Source organism: Phyllopteryx taeniolatus, chromosome 19 (genome assembly GCF_024500385.1).
Source record: "Phyllopteryx taeniolatus isolate TA_2022b chromosome 19, UOR_Ptae_1.2, whole genome shotgun sequence".
Lineage (NCBI taxonomy): Eukaryota > Metazoa > Chordata > Actinopteri > Syngnathiformes > Syngnathidae > Phyllopteryx > Phyllopteryx taeniolatus.
The window spans coordinates 11,022,260-11,044,424 of NC_084520.1; the positions used below are offsets into that span (position 1 = coordinate 11,022,260).

Consider the following 22,165-nt stretch of genomic DNA (forward strand, 5'->3'; position numbering starts at 1 on the left):
TGGGGCCACTAACGCGCGTCCCGATTGGCTGGCACGCTGCCAAGGCGCTGTCCATCGCAGAGTGTAAACAAGGCTCTGATTGGCTGCTGGCCAGTCCGCACTGGGCTGCCTGAAAAAAGCAATTACTGCCCCCGCGGTTTCAAGGCGACCCGCGCCGAACGATGAAAGGAGATAAGGAGGAGCCGTTTCAAGGCCCCCCTAACGAAACCCCGGTTGGCCCCCAGAGCAAAAGGAGAGTCAAGAGTGACTAAATCAAAGAGAATACCGTAAAAAGGGGGGAAATTACACGCCGAATGAAATGTAGAGGGGCTCGGTGCAAGAACAACCAACAGCAAGTTTGTGTTTAGGGAACGAAGAGGAGAACACGGCGACGCGGAACCGGGAAGGAGCTGACTGAACGCGCGGGGGTCCCACCAAAAGTTTTGTGCGAGTGGACGAAGGATGGTGGCCACTTTTCAAAGTGAGTCGTGTAGGCCTGCTGCTCCCACACACCCTTGACATTCTCGACCGAAATGTGCTCCAGAGAAGATTCAACGACGTAGAGATGTTGCTGTTCAAGCGCGCTGTACATTCTACAGACACTTTAGATTCGCCACGATTAGGAAGTGCACGTGTTTGCTTTTCTTTCTTTCTTTTTTTTTTTTTTTTGCATCTCAAAAATAATTCGACATTTTAGCCGCTGTAATTAATATATTTAATTCATATTTATACCATTTGATGTCCTGACAAACGGAAACAGACGTGAACGTATCATTTGCTTTGGTCCGAGCCCAAACAAAACACTACAGTAGATATCCGTACAACCACATGATGACTTTATACACTGTATGTGCCTTGCTAGTGAAGAACATGATTTTATCGGAAAATTAATTACATATAGGCCTGTAATTTAAAGAAAATGTAGTGGTGGGAGTAGATTTATTAGGCCTATAATTAGATCATCTTTGCCCTGTTTGCCTATTGAAATAGCATCGAGAATTCCGTAACGTTGCACTTACTGTATATATATATATAATGCTGCATATATGTAATTTGCTATATACGGCTATATAATTTGCCGCATATAAAATGTGAAGTGCACGGTATAATGTGTGCAGCCAGAATTTGTCACATCAGCACATGGAAAATAAAGTTTACTTCAGTCCCAAACTTGTTTGTATAGGCCTTCAGGACAGCAGTAATTGCAAAAGCACAGATGGAAAAAAATAGTGATAGTCATACATAATTTTTTTTTTTCTTTTTTTTTTTTTTTTACATTTTACCATCTCCAACATATTCGGTCAAAATCCCACCCAAAAAAACCACTGACTCCCTCATCCCAATCATATAGGTCTCCAGAGGTTAAAAAAATGCACATACAGTATGCAATTTGCATATGAGTAAAAAATGTTCACAGTGCAAACTGCATGGTTGTGCAGCCAGAATTGGTTACAGCTGCACATGGCAAGTGAAACTTAATTCATCTCCAAAGTTGCATGGCTACAGTATATAATTCACGGCATTAAATAACGCTGAATAAAAAATTTTTTTTGTAAATATGCTGATGAAAGAATAGTGATATTCTTCCATATTCCTTTACATGAATTACTTGTCTGATGATTTGGTCCAAATTGAATCCTAATAAAGGAAAAATATCATTAAAACACATCCCAATTTTATAGGTCAGAAGTTAAAAATGTACATACAGTATAGATGAAAACAACATTTTCTTCATCCCCCAAATTGTTTATATACAGCATAATAAGTCAGTGAATGCTAATTAATAAAGTGAGACGGTACTGAGTGTGCTGTGCAAAACAAAAATATACAGCAGAGGGTAAATAGAATTTCATCTTGATAAATTAAAATTAGTGATACTGTAGATTAGAACATTTAATTAATGCCATAGAATGTTATTGCAAATGTGCAGGTAAAATAATGGTGACGTATGTTAGTAAGCGATATAGATACACAAGATACTGTATATGAGATAAGGATATAGTATAAAGATAGTAAGAATAGTGATATTCTAATATATTCAATTATATTTTAACATTTTATTACTTGTATGGTGACAATTTGGTCAAAATCTAATCCTAAAAAAAATTGAAATCAACATTGAATTACAATCTTATAGGCCTCGGGAGGTTAAAAAAATGCATATACATCACTATGTAATTTGCATATCAGTCAAACCATTCACCTTGTAAACTGCACTGTATACAGTACAGGAGCACATGGGAAATAAAGTTTATCCCACCCAGAAGATTGTTTGTATACAGATTTACTAAATAGTGAATGCAAAAAATGTTGATGAAAAAACAATGAAAGTCTTACAATTGTTGCAGTCATATTGGTTTACATTTAAACATCTCATTACTTACATAGAGAATTTTTCCAAACCTAATCCCAAAAAGGAGAAATTAACACCGAATCCCAATATATTTTATTAGATATCTATTATCGTTTTTTTTCACCTAAAACGTGGTGGTTATGTGTGTGTGTGTGTGTTTTTGTATGTCCCTGCGTCCCAGATCCCGCGTGCCGGGGGTTGGGGTGGGTGGGCAGCTGGGGGGGGGGGTTGCGGGATAATTAATGCGGATTGACTGATTGCTCTTGAAACAGAGCGGTCCTGCGCTCGGATTGTCCTCAAGCAGTGAAGCGTCCCTGACTGACACTTTCCACCTTCCCCTCGCGGCTTTCTATTCTATAGGGGCTTGCTCTTCTCCTCCTCACACTCCTGCATGTCCTGGGCTGCTCGTCTGCAGTGTAGCTCGGTAGAGCACGCCAAGATGGTTACTCAATAAAGTACATTTGAATTAAAACATAGTGCACTCTCACTTCTTAAAAAGATTACTTTTACCCATCGTTTTAATTAGTGGAAAACTGCACTGAGAGGTGCATCTGATATTTTGCCCCGATACACAATCAAAACATTAGAAGTAGCACGGGGCTACCATTGGGTACAACTTAAGTTATAAAATGCCAGCCAATACAAGAGCTGTGAAATGTATTAAGACAACTCCAACAAATATAATAAAGCCCAACATAAGCTTAGAAATGGCTCCCAGTATCACAATGTTTAATTAATACATCTACTACATCTTATTTTGTACTAGATTGCATTAGATTGTGCAGATGATATACCTAACAAATTGGCCAGTGAGGGTAGAAGGTCCGTCTATATATGAGCATGCTGAAGCATGTTAAATGGTAGATGTACGATGGTGTTCAGAATATTTAGCCTCCCAAATAGGGGTCGAACCAATTAATCGACTAGTCAACTTTACTACTCCGCATCGACGTTTAAAATGAAGTCGACTAATCGTTAATTGTATGATTTTTGGCATCTCCTCTTCCAATCGGCCAATTTACAGAGGACTCGGCATATTGGTGAGTTGTATTAATGAATTAATTTATTTCTATGCAGTCAGTTGAAATATGTCTTAACGTGAAATCGGTCTGTGGTGCGAAAAGTTTTGGAGACCGCTGTACTGTGCTGAAAACAATATCGGCATTAGCGATTAATCCACTTAGACTCGACTTTCATTACAATATAGTCCACTACAAAAATAACATTTCAATCTTTGACGCGTCTCTTGTATTGGATCAGATTGTGCAGATGTACCTAATAAAGTAGCTAGTGAGTGTGTATGCAGAGACAATGACAATGTCTCGAAGCATCAATTTCCTAGATCAACTATGATGTTCGTAATATTTTGCCTCTGTAATGGAGCTAGAAAAAAAAACCCTAGAAACACTTCTTCATGAGTATGATGCAGTACGGTACAAACACACACGCGCGCACACACACACACACAGTCTCTATTGAGCCATTCAACTCCACATATACTTTCTGGAAGTAGGCGAATAAAATATTTCCTGCACATTACCAGCAAGTGGCTTAAATGCCATGCCAGCCACCCTTAATATTAAATGACCAAACTTTTTGAAACATCTAAAAAAGACCCCTTTAAAAAGTCATAATTCACAGCCAGTGGGAAACATGCCGGATTTAAAGGAGGTCCAAATGGGGGGAGCCAACTCCACGGGTGCCAGTCAAGGAAAGGCAGTCGTCCCCTATTTCTGATAGAATTACCAAACACAGCCGTTCATTTGGGAGCGGGCTCCCCTCAAAGTGGTCCGGCCATTTCATGAGACAAGAGACATTCGATTACTGAAAAAGCCTCGAGTGTGAAAAAACAGGGCTAGACGGCATCATTTTTGTACTATTCCGATGGCCGACACTGTAAATATCGCCCCCAACACGCAACAATGAAAAGACATGACTGGACGCAAACACAAGGTGACCTTTCCTGGGATCCATGCTGCTGCTTGTGATCATGCAGACAAATGAAAAGGAAATTCGTAACGTCTGTCCTTTGGATGAAGATGATGAAGAAGAGATAGATGGTGGTAGAACGTGGGGAACGGTTGGGCGCCAAATTAGTACCTGTCACACAGATATATATCCAACTGTAATCAGCTCCAGGCCTGTGTGGAGACGACACCAGCATCTATTTATGGGCTATCAAAACATGCAGGTAGAGGCTGTAATTATCGTTACGATTTATGGCCATAGCGTGTTGTCTTGCATGTGTTTACATGGTAAACTCAACACTAAATTTGAAAATGCGATGATATTTCTGGTTTGCATGAAGTGAACAAATAAACTACTCACGACATTTCACGAAGATTTTCTCGTGGGGTAGAATGTAAAGAAAATAAAACTCACTCGAGTGTCTTAACTGAAGATTACAAACATGTTTTGCTAAATTCTAAAATGTCCAGGAATGTTTAGGTTGGATTTAGCACTCTATAGGCCACCATGGGGTCAAAAGGTCACATGACCCTGTGCAACACAACACTCATTTTTGGAAGAGTCTTTGAATTATCTCAACAAAAGCTTTTTGCATAACTCACCCTCTGTGATTTAGTGGATCCATTAGAAATTAATTTTAGGAAACTTTCACTTTACAGCAGTGGTTGTCAAACTTTTTACAAAACGTAGAACCTCAGAAAAATACTACGCTCCAAGAATCACCATCATGACTAACATTAAAATGCAGTAGTGTAGAAGGCCAGAAACAAGGCACAGGCTTTATTCCTGAAATTATAGTGAATATTATTGTAACCCACTGTAACATTATGGACAATTGAAACATTAAAACCACTTAAATATAGGGGAGACTATACTTAATGCTTCCATTAAAATGTATTGTACCTAAATTAAAGTTTGAAAATAAATGGTTCCAAAAGATTACATGCAAATATACTTAAAAGTTAAATACAAATGGACTGCACTTAAATGTACTATACTCGATAAATCAAAATAAGCCACCGTAACATGATGCACAGTTTGAATATTAACATTGTGCGTAACTATAGGATAATAAAAAAATTACTTCAATGATGATTTGATTTGCACATAAGTAAATATTGTTCCTAAATAAAAGTTGGAAAATAAATTGTTCTAAAAGATTAAATGCAAATGTAAGTTAAATACAACTGAACTGCACTTAAATGTATTATACTGGATTAAAAAAAAAGATAATCCACCGTAACGTTATGGACAGTTTGAACAGTAACACTGTGCTTGAATGGGAAAAACTGTACTTAAATGATTCAATTAAAATGCATTATACAAGAGTAAATATTGTACCTAAATGTTTGAAAACAATTCTAAAAGATCAAATGCAAATGTATTGTACTTATTATAAGTTAAATACAACTGAACTGTATACAAATGTATCAGGAAATTACTCAATCACCATGTTGACTGTACAGAAGATTAAAATAATCATAAAATCCCGAATAAGCTTATCCTGAACTTTTATATCCTTTTGATATATTTTCAAAAATGCATCATGGAGAATTTGGTCTGACCAAACTGCACATACCGGATCAAAATTAGCAGAATTTTGCATTTCTTTATCCACGCATTAAGTAATACGGTTCTGAATAATGCATTATCATTGCTATTATTCATTCCATTATGTTGATGATGATTGGCATCATTTTGAGTAGACAGCCTTAGTGTTTTTTAATGAATTGTACCAATACATATAAACTAAATAATGATCATCTTTTTACTGTAAATTGTACAATAAAATAGATTTTGTATCATGCCCTCTGCTCTGTATACTGCCTCATTCAGTTTAATAAATAACTAAATAAAAAATGTGTGTTTGATATTGATTATTCCGGAGGTTTGTATCTCCACTTTTTGGAGGGACAATTACTGTATTGTTGTTTAAGAACAAACACGAAGTGATGTTGACTAGCTGGTCAAAATTAGGCTGAGGGAAGTGGTGGTGTGCATTGTGATAGTTACGATAACGTGTGCGTCTGTGCGTGTGTCTGTGTTTGTGTGAGAGTGAGATGCAGATAAATAGCTTGGTGTAACACAAGCTTGTGCCAAGCCTATATGATGCAAACTCAAAAGGGAGAGCACATTTGACATGGTTGAATCGGTGTGTACGCGCCACTCCGTGACACCACATTGCCCTCGAGAGGCCCCAAATTGATAAACCTTCCAACAGTTACTCGATTTCCAAGACAAATTTGTCACGTAAGAGCCATAGAACGTCCATCCGTCCATTTGCATTGACTTAATTGGCAACCATTTAAAATTAAATGCTGAAATGCAAAAAAAATAAATACAAATCCTGTTCAGTTATTGGAAGCGCACAATGTCGAGTTGTAACTGTAATTACGCATGCTAATTTAAACACGTTAACAAAAAATCTTATGTCTAGTAAGTCGACTTCAATCTCCATTTTAACAAAAACAAGTATAAAACACCTACCTATAAAAACAGCTTCTTGTCTTTACAAAACTTTAAAGTTGCATCAACTAACTATCCAGAAAGCCAGTGCAAATCACCTCAAACTTAAATAGTTCCACTTCCTCACGTCTTCTGTTGAGTTTAAATACGCCGTGAGATTTTCCCCACCGGATCCTGAGGACGCGGGGCTCCGTGACGCCCGTGCACTAGTACATTTATGTCACGCTCTCTCACACAATAGGAGCAATGGCAAGACAGAATCTAACTCCTCTACCTTCTCGTCTTTCTGCTTTTTTTTTTTTTTTTTTTTTTTTTTTTTTTAAATCATGGGAGGTGGCAAAGGCACATCATGGTGAGAGTTACACCCACTTCCACTCCTGCCGGCAAATATTAAGCAGTATCGTTTTGTTTGCGAATATGATTAAAGTTGTTCCGGATCTAGGTTCACAAGGCCTAAAACTATCATTCCACGCACACCCCTCATGCATGAAACATGTACATTTGCGCATCACTCTTCGTGGATGCTTTAACAAAAGTCACCACTCCACATGTCATTTCTTTATTAATAGTTTACCCAGTGATAGATCTAACTTCTGTCTGGAGGTCATAGTGCAGCCATCGTTAAAGACAAAGCAAACCCCCGATACATAAGCTTTTACAAGCATTTTGGACGTAGACACGTACACGCTGGTCCAATTGGAGGAGAACTATAAACATTTAGCACGGGCGTTAAAGTCCACGGCATTTTCCACGCACTTGCAGCCCCGCAGCCTTTGATCACTTCCAAGCGGTCCGGACAAGTTTGTGCGTAAAAGTGAATTTGCCTCACGCGTCGAGAGGGAGCGGGTGCGAGAGAGTGAGTGTGTTTGTGTGTGTTACCCTGCTCTGCCGCATCGTAATGATTGCCAACAGTCGTGCCGTTAAAAAACTGAAAATTAAAAAAAGAAAAAGAAAAAAAAACGCAAACAATTTCCACTCGTCGGCCAGTTTTACGTGCCGGGTAAGTGGAGGCGTAAAACAAACGACGAGCAGGGAAATCATTGAAAGAAATGAGGTGTTCGTTGCACTCTTCTTCCTCCCTGCATTTTCAAAACAGTAACCCACCCCCCGTACACCCACACCCCGCCTTCTTTCTCTATTGTAGCCCCCGCCAGCTGCCCCCGCGGGGTCACCGCTCCAACAGCACCACGTCACCATCACGTTAACCCCTGCGTGGCCACGTCCGGAACACAGGAGCGTGCCGAGAGGCCCGGGATGTGTACATGCATTAACGAGGGGGGGCGACTGCGTTTCAATATTCGGGTTGCAGTTCCCATACAAAAAAAAACAAAACACACGCACAAAAAAAAAGAGAAACTGGTTTCCTCCAGTATAATTCAAATTGATCGGAATTCGATGATGTAATGGTGGGGTTTAGTTCGACTTTTGCACTGGAGCAAACTGACAATTTGTTTTCAATTTTTGTGCACGAACGAGTTAAATTATTAGACACACTCTCCACATGATGCAGTGCAGTTCTACTCCACAGGAAACAACATATTGCCAAATTAATCCCTGTCAGGGTCAAAACATTTTTGTAAAAGATAGAATTGTTTATGCTCATGAAGTGATGGCCAGTTGTTGTACTGTTTGTGACCAACAGTAACCACAAGACAACAGTTTCAAAGTGTTCTTGTGAAAATTTAGTAGGAAACTGTAGAATTGACCACATTTCTGTACATTATGACTGGACTATCTTCTACAGGCTTCAAATTGGTTATACAGTGGTGCCTTGATACGAGTAACCCGACTTATGAGTTTTTGAGATACAAGCTGTCGTTTTTTTTTCTTTAACTTGAAAGCAAAAATTTGTGATAAGAGCACTGTATGGTGGCAGTGGACTCAAGTCAACTCACAACAAGCAGCAGTTTGGCAGATAGTGAACAATTAAACAAAAAGAGGTTTCAAGCTGTTTATTGCCACTCCCACTTGAAGTTTACTGTCAAACAAAACATCTAACAAGGACAATTGCACGTGTTTTTAAAACAAAGACATCGCTTTGCCTTAGAAAAGTCAGTTTAGCTTAATGCTAACAAACAATGAAAAATGCTATTGAAGAGTTAACAAATACCTTCAGTGTCGCAGTGTCATAACCCGTTAAGTAACGGATATTTGAAAACTAACAGTGTAGGAACACGTGTAGAGACACAATAGAACAATACTTACAGGCATATATTCTTTATCCTCTGTGAAAAATGACTTTTACTGCAGCTTACTGAGTTAGTCATGAAATGCTTCTTTGTGTGTCTCTGTCTATATTATACTGCCCCCAGGTGGCCAAGGCGCACACACCAGGAGCAACACAATGTCCATTGAAATGAAGAAAAAAAATGTGGCAAAAATGGTTTCATTCTTTATATTTTATTTAAGTCATTACTGTATGTTTTTATAAATTACAATGATGCAGTGTATTTTTCTTATTTTAAAAACACTTTTTTTCAGGGGAGGTAGGAACGGACTCATGGCATTTCAATTCTTTTCAATGGGGAATGTTGAATTGAGATCTCAAGGCACCGGTGCACTACACAAATATAAAGTATTCCTTTTGACATCTCACAGTCTACAGGGCCAAATCAAGCATGATATGATAACAAAGTGAAAAGGAAAAATGGCTAAGAAAATCTAACCGTATAGAATCTCCCCCCCAAAAAATTAAATTGGTCCTTTACAGGCCCCAACAGGCAACTCCTTTTAAATAAACCTGCCAAGCTCACGCAGTCATTCTAGTCCAAAGCAGACCTTACTCCATTGAAACTACGAAACTATTCTGCACACCGAAGCCATCACGCACATGCATGCATGCACACGCGCGCGCGCGAACACACACACACACCGTTCTGAATGGTTTTATGTCATGATGATTGATGAAAAGGAGAGGAATGTGTCAAGATCAACCTCGCCCATTTATATTTGAAGATAATAGTGAACCACTACATTGCAAAGGACACAGGTAGTATCACCACTGCCTTAGTGAGGATAAGCGGTACAGAAAATGGATGGATGGATGAATATAAGTACAACTTAAAAAGAAGTAGTAGAAATAACAAAACAAGAAAGACTCCCCTCCCAGCACATATAGTCCTCCTGGTGCCGCTGCATGTTTGCCACCATATTCGTGTCCGTCAAGCTTTATCACAGTACCTGATGCATAATTTAGCATTTTTCAAGTTTTAATGTATACGATTGACGCCCACCAAAGCTCGTTTGGATGCCCACCATGGGTGGATGCATGGGGGCCACCGCCCTGCTCTCCTACCTCTTTGCATGCCACTGGTTTTAGCTGTAGCAGACATTTTTCAGGAACGTTAAGATATTACTTCAAATTATTATTATTATTATGTTATTTCCGTCACTGATTGTGTAGTGGTACACTCGCCTGACTTTGGTACGGGCAGCGTGTGTTCAGTTCCCACTCAGTGACGGTGTGAATGTGAGTGTGAATGGTTGTCCGCCTCTATATGTGCCCTGCAACTGGCCGGCAACCAGTTCAGGGTGTAGTCCGCCTTTCGCCCAAAGTCAGCTGGGATAGGCTCCAGTGTCCCGCAACCCTAACCAGGATAAGCGATGTTGAAAATGGATGGATGTTATTTCCTGAGGGAATAATATGGGAAAGGTTTCTACAGACAAATTGGAGTTCGACCAGCTTCCCAGAATGAATTGTTTTACACCCTTGAGGTTCCACTGTATTTTGTTCCCGTTTGTATAGCTTTTTTGGTTTGGTTTCATGGACACTTCAAACATAAACGGTGATTTCCATCCTATTGTCTTTGCAATCATCTTAAAATGATTTTTTTTTAAAAAACGCTTGTGATTTCTCAAAAAAAGAAACTACAGAAATCTTCACCTACCCATCATATCACGTCTTGCAGAAGTTTTTGGCAAGAAACTGAACAAGAACAGAAAGCTCGACAAGCGTTCCAGACAGACCCGTTAAGACATCTGTTTGACTTAAAAATTCCTCTGCTGGAGCTCACGGAAGCTCCTCGTGTTTTCTTCCTGTCATAATCTGAATGCCCCCCCCCCTTCACCACATCCCGATCCTTGTTTTTCAACCAAGCTGTAACAGGAGAACACGCTCAACCTGACCCCTGACTGAATGGTTAAATAGATGCCATCCACATACTCACCCCATCCATCTATTTCAACTCTGATGAGGAACAATTGTGGTGCGTTCAGTCAAACTCGGAACGCCTGCAGCCCTGAAACTCGACCCTTTGCTCCTCATTAGAACAATCTCGACCAAGGCCCGTTTACCGCGAAAGTCCTCTCTCTTTCTCTTGCTGTGTTTCCTAAAAATACTTCAGTGGTGTAGTCCTTACACATATCAGGTTGTTCTCATACATAAATACATATTTGTAGAATTCCATTCCTTTTCGCAGAGCAGGAAAGATTTGGCTTTGAAGGCTGTGAAAGGCTTGAAATGTCCAGCGTATTCACAGTGGGCCTTATCATTATGCGGCAAGCACATCTACGCAGGAAACATCTGTAATATTCATCACTAAACAAGCCAGCTTCTGAGAAGACAATACTAGATTTTTTTTTTTTTTTTTTTTTAAAGACAAACATTTCTGGGACAAGCTTTAAAGACCCTGTAAGTGAATTCAACGATTTGTTTTTATAAACATTTTGCATGTTGGACGATCATTGCTGAAAATGTACAAAGACTGAAAACTATGTAGTGTTGAAATCACTTTTATCTCAAATCATCAACACTATGAATCCGTTCCAGCCTCCCACAAAAAAATTTAATGTGTTTTTTAAAGAAAAAAATGGCACTCTTTAATATTGTACTTTATAAAAACATACAGTAATGAAATAATTAAATAGAAATAAAAATAATGTAACTGTTTTGTCACACTTTGCATCAATTGAATGATCATTGTGCTACTGTCCTCGGCCACCTGGGGACAGTATAAAATGGACGGACAGATATACTGTACATGGACGTCCGTACAGTATAGACGTCTCAGCTCCTCGCAGAGGATAAGGAATATATGATTGGGAGTAGTTATACTGAATGTCTAGGCAGGGTTGTTAACAACACTCTGTGGTGTTTCAAATTTAGAAAATGTTTATATTTTCAGTTTACAGTGACTACCGTTGATCATGATAAACTCAGACAAATATAAGGGATTTACATCTGACACTTGTCGTTTGCTATATGCTGTAATACTGTTGCTAACCCTGAGAGAATGCATGCACATGTGATATTTATGTGTGCGTGCGTGTATGTGTGTGTCTGTGACACAGCTGTGATAGGTTAAGAATCAGATGCTAAACTTGCCTCTGGTTCCAATTTTAGCTTGCAGCTTCTTTTTTGGCAAATGGCAAACACTTCAAGGTGGCACCGGACTTGAAAACGGTGCCGCTACAGTTTTTACACGGTCATGTGATTTCTGGAGAGTGGCGGTTCCTTGCCTCAGAGGCAAGTGCGCACCGTACACAAGACACACAAGTTTTTAGAAGTCCCAATAGGATAGTTGCCACAGCCACAAAAGGGGTGAGCTAAGACAGCAGAGCATCCTGGGATGTGACTTCTTGCCAGTCCACTAAAATCGCTCATTTTCCCACACATTTTCTAATGTGTCATAAAAGACTATGACATCACAGGACGCACAGTGGTTCCTTTTACAGCGGATCGACCACACTGTATGTCTCTGTGAGTTATGTGGCATGTACGTATATGCATATTCGACACAGCAGCATTAAAACGCATTGTACTCAAGAGACAAACAGAGACATCACTTTGATGTCAAGCCGGGGCAATAAGACCCCTTCCCCACCACCCATACCGTCACCCATCCATTCCATTTTTTTTTTTTTTTTTTTTCTAACATTGCAGCTGCTAATGGAGCAGCCGGAACAGTGACAAAGCTAGCTTTGTGAGCCCCCTCCCCTCCTCGGTCTGCTGACGAGTCCACTTGTCCTCCATGTCACCCGCCCCCCAAGCAGTCTTCCAATCATTACAATAAAATATAAAAAACATCTTTTCTCCCTTTTAGAATTCACCCTGCCATTGCCCTCCACATCTGCAGCAGCGTCACGCGGATCGGCGCGGCCGGTCCGGGCCAATCATGAGATCTTGGTCAGGGTCTCGCCGAGGAATAAGGGAAGTGTGTGTTGCAGTGGCCATGTGGGAGGGTCAGAGGTCAACTCAAGGCTGATACCATCATTTGGACTAAAAAAGTGGGTCAACTCACTTTTACTCTAGTCCTTTTGCGGTGTCGATTGTTGCCTAACTGTGCATAAAACTGTTGAATTGAAGCAGCTGGACTCTTCTTGGTTTCAACAAACAAGAAGAGTCCAGTTGACTCCTTTCGACTTTTGCGAGTAACCATGACCTGGATGACTGAGAATCTAAACAGACTAACTGTGCATACTTTATCAATCTATTCAGGGGGCTGGTTCTAATGGTGAAACCGCATAAATGCGAGTGGTGTAACGGTTCACGGTTTTGTACTAACTGTACCTTGGTTTTCAAGATTGCGGTTGGGTTCACATTTGGTGCAGTAAAATGCAAAACGGACCGCTTGCGTGCAAACGAACTAATTGAATGAAATGGATGATGAAGAGTTAAAATAAATTCCTTTTTTGGAAAGTGGAACATCAATAATTTCGTTTGTTTTCGTAAAGTAAGTGCAGAATGTGTAGCTCGTATTTTTAGGAAAGTGGATCAATTGTTTGTCTTCTTTTTAGTAAAGTGTGAACTGATATACCGCAAGTCTGTCTTCTCTTTATGGAAGTGCAACATCAGTAGTTCATCTTTGGGAAAGTGCAATCAATTATTTGACTTCTCTTTAGGAAAGTGCAACATAAATTGTCTTCTTTTTAGGAAGGTGCGACAATCATTTAAATTATTTCAGGAAAATTTCAAATTTACAGGGAATTTCCATTCCTTTCCCAACCACTTGAGTGTGGTGTGAGAGATTAAGTGAAAATTATCCAATTTCACTTAAATTGCTCAGAAAATGATTATTTATTTACAACAAATGTATCTTTGTTCATCTATCTATGCCAGCGACGTATAATGACAGGCAAAACAAATAAACGCTTTTCTGCTAGATGGCAGAAGGTACATACAGTAATTAACCTGTGCATTCACTTTTTGTAACATTTTTGTTTGGTGGTATGCCATGAAAAATGATGAATAAAAAACAATTTTAGGAAAAACTGCCAAATTAATGCAACAAATATTACACAACTATTACAATGGAAATGCTCGGTGAAAAAACAACAGCAGTCCGTATGTGGCCCACAGGCCATACTTTGCCCGCCCCTAGGTTAGATTAAGGTCAGTTATACGCTACTTCAAACCACGCAGACCAGGTGAGTGAAAACAATAAGGATGAAAGTCATCTTAAATGTGGTAATTGTTGCGCTGTGTAAAAAATGTTTACAAAATTGAATACAAAAAAATCACGCCCACACACCCTATGTTGATCACGGGACCAAGTGAATGTGACAATATGAGCAGTGACGAATGACTTGGAGTTGAGAGAGTTTAGGCGATCAAATGTTCATGTGTGAATATTCCATTGACCAACATGAGAAAACAATCAAACACACAGGCGATATATGAAGCACAGACAATGTAAAGAAAATGTTTTTCAACTTTTAATTGCCCCAAAGCTAAGGTAGGGAGGAGTAATTGGTTTATTATGTGTGTTATATTGGGCCAATGATCCCCATTTCTACAGTAGGTAGAGTGGATATTAAGTCTACACACCCCTGTTCAAATGCCAGGTTTTGTTATATAAAACTATGAGACCAACACACACTCATAACATAAAAAACACACTCTATCGCCCACATCTGCAAAAGTAGTCACCCCTTTCTCGTATCATCCAGGCAGAGGTATCCTTAACAACAGCTCTGTTTATGTTGTAGGGGGAATTTTACATAAGGCAGATGTATTAGAACATCCATCTTACTTGTATGAAATGATCCCCCCACTCAGTCGACTTTCCTCGGCCAGCTTTCGTCATCTCGAGCAACAAGTGGCCTCTTCCCTAGATGAATTTTGACATAAAGCCGTCTGCTCCTATGCTGCTGACATGAGGCAGATCGAGAAAGGGGAGGGGATCTTCATTGATTGCGTTCAGAGGCTGACAGGTATACATGGATGAAAAATATTACATATGAATACAGATGCACGCCTTAAAGGCACCCCCACACTGTTATTTTTCTCTTCTTGATCAACCTGAGTGAGCGGGCCTACTAAAATAAAATTTTAGTGCTGCGGTAATGTTGAAGAGTAGCATGGCGCCGCTGCTAATGGTGGGATCATATCTATATCACTGTTCCTACACTCCGCTTCATGTTCAACGCTGAGCGCCTGTCATCATCTGCCGACACTTGGCACAGGATCCAACAAGGAGCGAAAGTTCAAACAAGTGCACATAAAATCAAAATATAATTACAACAATGTGATAGTCCTCCACTATAAATGCTGGCAAAGAAATTATTTTTTTTCCTTCGGTTTGTGGTTCTTCAGTTTTTTTTGGTTTTTTTTTAAATTGATTTACAGAACACATCACATTGAGAAATCAAACGGATGAAGGCATTAAAAATGCTTGTGCAATTTGGAAATTCAGCATTATGGAGGAAGATGTCTTAAAAGCTGCACAAAAACTTTGAAGCTGACCTTTCGTGTGACATCAGCATTTTGTGCTGGCCAAGGATGCGCCATTTTCCAGCGATGGCCAGAGTCCAGCCAACGGACTATGTAGGCCCACCGTACACCGAGCGACGTGGCCGAACGTGACTGACCTGTCGCGCAGTGTGCACTGTTCTACAACTAGTTTTGCTGTGATTTGAAATTTGAAACGCAGAAGAACGGCATCGTAATGTCGTAAATGCAACGGCCAATCAAAAACGCCATGTCGTGTCACGTCATCGTTTCTGGGTACGCAGCGAGATCCAGCCAGCTGCCACCAAGCTGTACCAATACACTTTATACAGTACACGTAATATACAGGGTGATTCAAAAAGAATGCGCCAAAATCAGCACGCAATATTTCAAAAACGAAAAACAATAGAAAACTCCAGCTTGGACACATATGTTGTCCATCCATCCATCCATTTTCTGAGCCGCTTCTCCTCACTAGGGTCGCGGGCATGCTGGAGCCTATCCCAGCTGTCATCGGGCAGGAGGCGGGGTACACCCTGAACTGTTTGCCAGCCAATCGCAGGGCACATAGAAACAAACAACCATTCGCACTCACAGTCATGCCTATGGGCAATTTAGAGTCTCCAAATAATGCATGTTTTTGGGATGTGGGAGGAAACCGGAGTGCCCGGAGAAAACCCACGCAGGCACGGGGAGAACATGCAAATTCCACACAGGCGGGGACGGGGATTGAACCCCGCACCTCAGAACTGTGAGGCTGACGCTCTAACCAGTCGGCCACTGTGCCGCCACATATGTTGTACATACCTTAAAGTTTTTATTTCATGTTTTACAAGTGCTCAATGTGGGCACCACCGGCAGCACGGACAACATCAAGCCGATATGAGAATTCTTCCCAAACGCGCCTCAGGATGTCGCGGTCCACCGTGTTGATTGCAGCTGTTATTCGATCTTTCATGTCACCGATGTTTGCTGGAAGTGCTGGAACATAAACTTTGTCTTTAACATACCCCCACAAGAAAAAGTCTAAAAGCACCCTGCACCCTGACAATGGCATTTGTTTTCACAAACTCAACCACTCAAAACGCTTCGTGCTGAGGAGTCGCCATTTTGAGTGTAAAAAAAAAACAACTAAATTTGTTGACAATTAAATGGCGTCAGAGGAGTACGTCACCGAAGCGGAACTACCAACTATACAAAGCATGTTTTTAGAACTTGGGAGGAAGCCAAAGTACCTAAACACAGGGAAAACATGAACAACCCAGTCAGGTCAGAGCCGAGATTCAAACCCAGAACATCAGAACTGTGAGGCAGACTTGTTAAACACATGCTCACCGCACTGCCCACCTCTGAAAAATGTCATACCAAATTTGAGAGGTCAAACCATCCGACTTGTGATGTGCCACATTACACCTTTAACATTCATCATTGACGTTAAAGTCTATCTTTAAGTTTTAATTTTGGTTAATTTCACTCAGTTCGAGCCTGGAATTTATTTCTACTTCAATTATTTTCTCATTTCTTAGACCCTAGAGGTTCCAGTTTACAGTCACAAATATGGAAATTAATGTGCCTTTTTCTGCCTTTATGGACTTGATAATTAAATCTACAATGTGGCTTCAGGTGAAAGTGCACGTGCATCATTTGAGTGAGGTATTATTAGAGGCCATTCTGGGGAGTTATCCATTAATTTGGGGTTAAAGGCCATTTGCATCCAAACAAAGGGGATATGGGCCATCCATCTCCACGCTGAGGGGAAGGGGGTTACAGTGGGCCACAGAGAGCGGGAAGGAGAGGGTGAGGAGGGTTTGGGTGTGGGGCAAGTGTGTGTTTGCGCGAGTGTGGGGGTGAAGCAGATAAATCTGTTGCCCTCAGGGGTGCATTTACATAGGTGAGGACTGACTGTTCGGCAAGCAGAGAGTGATTTATCTGAAAATACCACCACTAACACACACAGACACCTATAGTACTCACTGAAAATGTTTTAAAAACTATGCACAAAGTCGACACACCCCTGTTTAAATGGCAGGTTTTTGTGTTGTAAAAAAAAAAAATGACACCAAACACTTTAAATCGTGGCAGGTGTGTGCTGGCTCCCATTCAACATGAGTTGTGATTAGTTAAATGTGAACACAACCACAGCCCCAGTTGTAAGAGGGTGTGCACACTTGTGCAACCACATTAGCTCAGTTGTTTATTTTTCCCAATTGAGTTATTAAAGGTCACATTAATGGTGGAAAAAGTTTTTGCTTTTTTATCGTGATGTCTCTATTTATATCACAAAAACCTGGAATTTGAACATGGGTATGTAGACGTTTTGTATCATCGGTATACTGAAATAGGAAAATAGTGCCATGGCACATTAGTGTACCATTAGAGATCATCCAGTGTGCTGTGGGAAAATAAACTTTCATTTGTTTCAAAAATGATTTACTACGAACATATCTGTGTTCATCTATCTATGCCAGTGACATATAGTGACAAGAAGAACAATTAAATACTCTTCCACTAGATGGCAGAAGGTACAATTAACTTATGTATCCACTTGTTGCCCTTCATACAACAGAATAATAGCGCTGAACTAAAACAGGCCCAAGGTTTCACACTGAGTACATCTGTGAGTAAATTGACAAGATTATTTCAGTATATACACTTTCTGATACATTTTTGTTTGGCGGTGTGTTGTGAGATTTCTCCAATGTAAAATATGCACCTTGTCTCAATAAAGGTTGGGGAAACAAGACCCTATAGCACTCACTTTATCCCTTGAAAAATGCAATTTCCCAAAGTATGTGTAGATTTATTCAAAGCCTGTGTGCACATATGCATGGACACAACAAAGCTTTCTACACGATGCACGTCCTGCACATCCTGTGCACCAAATCTTAACATTATACCTTCAAAAAGAGCCAAGAAACCAAACTCTATATTTGAAACAAAATGACTTTTCCATATATATATAAACTATATATATAAACTGTGTATATATATATATATATATATATATATATATATATATATCGCAGCCGAGTGTGAAGCGGCTGGGATGAGAATCAGCACCTCCAAATCTGAGACCATGGTCCTCAGTCGGGAAAGGGTGGCATGCCATCTCCAGGGCGGGGATGAGATCCTGCCCCAAGTGGAGGAATTCAAGTATCTTGGGGTCTTGTTCACGAGTGAGGGAAGAATGGAACGGGAGATCGACAGGCGGATCGGTGCAGCGTCTGCAGTGATGCGGACTTTGTATCGGTCCGTTGTGGTAAAGAAAGAGCTAAGCCGAAAGGCGAAGTTCTCAATTTACCGGTCGATCTTCGTTCCTACCCTCACCTATGGTCATGAGCTGTGGGTCGTGAACGAAAGAACAAGATCCCGGATACAAGCGGCCGAAATGAGTTTCCTCCGCAGGGTGTCCGGGCTCTCCCTTAGAGATAGGGTGAGAAGATCGGTCATCCGGGAGGATCTCAGAGTAGAGCCGCTACTCCTCCGCATTGAGAGGAGCCAGATGAGGTGGCTGGGGCATCTGATTCGGATGCCGCCCGGACGCCTCCCTGGTGAGGTGTTCCGGGCATGTCCCACCGGGAGGAGACCCCGGGGACGACCCAGGACGCGCTGGAGAGACTACATCCTTCGGCTGGCCTGGGAACGCCTCGGGATCCCCCCGGAAGAGCTGGATGAAGTGGCTGGGGAGAGGGTAGTCTGGGCGTCCCTGCTGAAGCTACTGCCCCCGCGACCCGACCCGGATAAGCGGTAGAGAATGGATGGATGGATGGATATATATATATATATATATATATATATATATATATATATATTGCAGCTGCCTTCTTCTCATCGTGCATGTAGCTGCTCCCCACCCTCACACACAGAAAGTACTTCCTAGCAACCATTATAATGCACACACATTCACGCACACGCGTACACGCACACGCAACATGCTGGGGCTCCCTCCGAGCGATCAGCGTGGCGTGGGCTTCCCCCTCCTTTCCCTCCTCCTCCTCCTCCCCTTCTTCTCTCCACCGCGGCGGGGGAGAAAGAGAGAGCGATCCCCTCTTCACAGCTCTCCCGCGGAAGCCCCCCGCATTACAGCCCGCCTGCCTACCATGAGACGCGGTCACACCGGGGCTCCGTGCCCCGCTGGAAGGGGGAAAAAAAAAAAAAAGGACGACGTGGGGAGAAGAGATAGTTGCGAGGCGGACGGAAGAAGAAAATGGACGGCGAAAGGGAGCTTTTCGAGATGTCTGACGAGCTGTCGTGGAAGAAAAACAACCGGGATGTGGGGGATGGGAACGCCCGGGAGACGCAACCGACAAGCGAGCCTTTCTCCGGGGCGTAACACCACCGCTCGGTGCCCCCTCTCTTCCAAAGGGCGACAAGTCAACAAGGGGGTGCCGCGTTTGGGTGACGAAATCCGGGGACGGTTTTTGGCGAGAGAGTGGGGGTAGGCACGAAAGAAGAAGAAGAGACTGCAGCTCCATAGTGCAGACGCACACCCTCCCCCCCCCCCCCCCCCCGCCCCCCAACTCCCCACACACGGCCACCCTCTCCTCCCACAGCCGCCCCCTCTGCGACAGGGCGCCATTTTCGAACGCCGTTTTCGGCACGAGGAGCTTTATTTTGCTGTGGTTTCACGTTACACTTTTGGGCAAGAATGTGTACGGACGAGATGGACAGCGGGATGCAAACTGGGCGATCCATCATCCATTTTCCTCCGTTTGCTTGTTTTTTGGGGTATTATTTGCACAGGTGAGGAAGCGAATCAATTCATTGTTTTTTGTTTCTTTGTTGTTTTTGTGTTGTTGCTTTTTTATTTAAAAAAACAGGGTTCATTTAAAATTCGTCTGATAATTACGTTGGCAAATCGCAAATTCGCTATATACGATACAATAAATTAAAATGTTCAAAATAAGATGCCAGTGAATTTAAAAAAACTTATTGGTTATAATAAAAAATATAAATATATTTTCCTTGTAAAATAAATATTTGTACTATGTCGTTTTATTGAATACAAATTATAAATAAAGTAATAATAGTCGGTTTACGGACGCTGGCAGTTATTCCCTTTTTATAGAAAATAAATTTTAAAATCATACAAGTCTAAGATCAAAGGTATTAAAAGTAAAAATCAATTACTGTTTAGTAAGCCCGCGTGTGTCTGCGTTTGTGTTTCCCCTAAAAACTGATGTATGATTGTGACCTTTTTATTTTCAAGTATAATTGACTTGACATTTTTATTTTATTTTTTTAAATAACGTGTCTCGATTTTAAATGAGGAAAATAAAACAAAATTATAATTCCAATCTTGAACATAACGACACAGAATGAGAACATAATCGTGTGTGAGCGTGTAGTTTACACTAAAAAACAGTATTACTGTGATTTTCTTTTTCATTTTCAAGTATAATTGACTTTACCTTTTTTATATATATATATAAACGTGTCTTGATTTTGAATAAATAAAGAAAAACTCAATTATAATAAAAAATTTAGACATACTTGACACCAGAATGAGAGCATAATCTCGTGTGTGTGTGTGTGTGTGTGTGTGTTTACGGCAAAGGCTCATAAAGCTCCAGACAGAGAAACTTTAATCTTGTTTGTTTTTTCAACATAGCCAAACCATTTAATTTGAAAGGGACAGCCTTCTCTTGTTTTGTCTGATTTGATGTTGTATCTGCCTCGAAATTCTACAGACTTCCGAAAATGTGAAATTACAGGCCGGCTGCAGGAGCATAGCACCACTTTACATAATTACACAGAGTGGACTCACTTTGAAGAACACGCTTTTAGTTGTACTAATCCCCACAGAACCTGCATGACCGCTTTTTTTAAATGCACATGTATTATCCTTATTATTTTATTCGCAGTTTTGGATTTCACAATAAAATTTTGGACCCCCAAAACAAAATAATCCACGTTCTCTTCCTCTGCGTGTGTGCGAGGATTATTTCACACTCTGCACAAGTGATCTCTGGCAGCTTTGTTGAAGAGTGCGATACGAACACGCGTGCTTAGTTTATTTTGAAAATCTCAATAAAGCCTGCATCGTGACATTTTCTTTTTTCCCCCTGCTACCGGACGTTAGGCGTTGATTACGTCCCCACCCCAAAAAACAAACAACAACAATAAACAAACAAAGCGCGAGAGAGTAACTTGCAATTTTTGAGTGATGATAACAACAGCAAGCTAAATTCAAATAATAATTTCACCATTAATTTCTTTTTGGGGATCACGTGTTTGAATCCAAGTTAAGGCTACTTGCAAGATGCAATATTACAAGTACTTAGACGTGAGATTGTTTTTTTTTTTTTGCAAAAAAACAACAAAAACCAATAATGTCATAAAAACCATACTATATTTATGGGGCTGATTATATTTACCTTATTTTGTATTCACACTTAAAGCCTACTTTTAAATGCTACCGTTGTGCTCCTATCTTGACATTTACTATCAGGATTTGTGAAATATTGATCTTTTGTTAAATATGTTTGTGTATTAAACTTTTGAGTTGAATTTGAAGCCCATTAAAATGACTATAAATGCGTTTTGCCAGATCACTCACACATCTTACATATTCTGCCATATTATGTCAATTTATGAGCACAACTGTATGTATATATAGGCAAATGTCACATACTATATATTGTTGTTATCCGTACTTATTCTTATTATGATTCTGAATTATATCATTGAACATACAAGTATTTCTCACATGTCAGAGTTCTATATACTGT

General features: G+C 40.6%; 1 protein-coding gene across 6 annotated transcripts in view; it reads right to left on the reverse strand.

The window, feature by feature from the left end:
- Positions 1-22,165, reverse strand: part of bahcc1b (BAH domain and coiled-coil containing 1b) — a 115,001-nt gene that overhangs the window by 73,651 nt on the left and 19,185 nt on the right. Inside the window, exon 1 of one of the 6 annotated variants that reach the window (XM_061755571.1) lies at positions 10,654-10,671. The exons of 1 other annotated variant lie outside the window; for it this stretch is intronic. The gene's annotated coding sequence lies outside the window, so the exon portion shown is untranslated. Of the gene's footprint in view, positions 1-6,787; positions 7,027-10,653; positions 10,672-22,165 lie in introns of those variants that run through there. 4 more of the 6 variants (XM_061755572.1, XM_061755566.1, XM_061755568.1 and 1 more) reach the window with 4 other exon arrangements.